We start from the raw sequence: 2,500 nt of genomic DNA on the forward strand, positions 1-2,500 counted from the left end.
CCGACAGAGGCCCGGGAGCGTGCTGTCGTGGCATTGCCGGCGGGAGACAACACGCGCCACCTACGGTGACCGGCAGCTCCAACGCCAGCGCCACAGAAGGACAAAAGCCCCACTTGGGTGCCGAAGCGAACTCTCCCAGCACAGCGCACACGCCAACACATCCGCACAGCTGCGATACAAACCACCAGCGAGAACCGCTGGGGCGACCGAGCAGCAGACGGCGTCGCGGCGCCGAGCGCCGGGCGGCGGCGCATCCTCAACGCACACAGTCCTCAATCGGACCAGCACACTGCAGATGTCCACCGCGCTTCGCACCGGGCCCGCGAGGACCTACTTTGGCCGCACGGCGCCGCGCGCAGGGTGCGCCGGCGCGCAGCTGCGACGCCTGCCGCGTCCGTCGGCCGGCGCGCCTGCCACTGGCCGCCCCCACCAGCCGGCTGTAGCGCGTGCGCCCACGCACCGCGCGGCCAGCACGCCGGGAGGCGCCCCCTCACCGGCCGGGGACGGTCCCACCCAGCCACCGCCGCGTATCGCTTCACACCCAGATGCCGTTCAGTTTCGTCGGCATGGTGGGTATCGCTGGAACAACCGGTTAGTACCTCAACCTATCGTCGCCATCACCGATTCACCCCTAGCGAGAACAACCGCACCACAACGGGTTACCATTTCTTCATTTGCGTAACTTCACCAGAAAACGTAGGCGTCCATCGCCATTTGCAACTTCAACCATTATTGCATGCCTGTGTCAGGTGTCACGCCACACTACGTCTGCCCACATACACGCAACAAAATGTGCACGCCTAGACAATACGTGGAAGGTGGCCCCCGTACGTATGCGATGTCCATTGCTCGAACGACTGTCAACCGGCTTCTGTAGCATGTCGCAGATATGGAACGCGCTGCACCATGCCATCACGGTGTGTGAGGAGAGACGACTAGGTCCGAATACATCAACAGACAGCTCATGCTGATCGCCATCCACGGCGTCCGTTCCTCCCACACGTCTCTATGGCGTACCACACTGCAATCCAGCTCTCATAGGGAGACGACACGTAGCTGCGTGCACAATATTTGCACTGTATGGTCCGCCGTTTTTGGGCGCAGTCGTTGTACGGTCACACATGTGCCACGATGTATCATTCAGTACATAAGGACGAATGTGCAGTACAGATTGTGGTTCACGCGTACGACATCAGCGGACAGTTGACACAGGCCGCACCACAACGTAGCCTGCGTACGTCGCATGCGAAGGGCATTGAACATGCAAACTTGTCACCAACCACCTTGCGAAGGCAGGGGGCAAGGTGGGGACGTGGGGAGAGGTGGGGGGGGGGGGGGGGCGGCATGTACGCCCTGCTGCCATCCACATTACAGTGTACAGCAGGAGCATGTGGAAAGTCAGCAAGACTTGCAAGGTGTTTAACATGAAGCGATACACAGGGGAGCGGGCAGTGCGAGTAGCGAACTATATTGCGAGGGTTGCGGGTGGGCAACACTACACTAATTGAACGAGTCGTATAACAATTACAGAGCAGGTTTAGGCGACAACGTGGGTTACGATAGGCGACAACGTGGGTTACGTTAGGGGACAACGTGGGTTACGTTAGGGGACAACGTGGGTTACGTTAGGGGACAACGTGGGTTACGTTAGGGGACAACGTGGGTTACGTTAGGGGACAACGTGGGTTACGTTAGGGGACAACGTGGGTTACGTTAGGGGACAACGTGGGTTAGGTTAAGGCACAACATGGGTTAGGTTAAGGCACAACATGGGTTAGGTTAAGGCACAACATGGGTTAGGTTAAGGCACAACATGGGTTAGGTTAAGGCACAACATGGGTTAGGTTACGGCACAACATGGGTTAGGTTAAGGCACAACATGGGTTAGGTTAGGGGACAACATGGGTTAGGTTAGGGGACAACATGGGTTAGGTTAAGGCACAACATGGGTTAGGTTAAGGCACAACATGGGTTAGGTTAGGGGACAACATGGGTTAGGTTAGGGCACAACATGGGTTAGGTTAGGGGACAACATGGGTTAGGTTAGGGGACAACATGGGTTAGGTTAGGGGACAACATGGGTTAGGTTAGGGGACAACATGGGTTAGGTTAGGGGACAACATGGGTTAGGTTAGGGGACAACATGGGTTAGGTTAGGGGACAACATGGGTTAGGTTAGGGGACAACATGGGTTAGGTTAAGGCACAACATGGGTTAGGTTAGGGGACAACATGGGTTAGGTTAGGGGACAACATGGGTTAGGTTAGGGGACAACATGGGTTAGGTTAGGGGACAACATGGGTTAGGTTAAGGCACAACATGGGTTAGGTTAGGGCACAACATGGGTTAGGTTAGGGCACAACATGGGTTAGGTTAGGGCACAACATGGGTTAGGTTAGGGGACAACATGGGTTAGGTTAGGGGACAACATGGGTTAGGTTAGGGGACAACATGGGTTAGGTTAGGGGACAACATGGGTTAGGTTAGGGGACAACATGGG

Source organism: Schistocerca piceifrons, unplaced genomic scaffold, assembly GCF_021461385.2.
Source record: "Schistocerca piceifrons isolate TAMUIC-IGC-003096 unplaced genomic scaffold, iqSchPice1.1 HiC_scaffold_1203, whole genome shotgun sequence".
In the NCBI taxonomy this organism is placed as follows: domain Eukaryota; kingdom Metazoa; phylum Arthropoda; class Insecta; order Orthoptera; family Acrididae; genus Schistocerca; species Schistocerca piceifrons.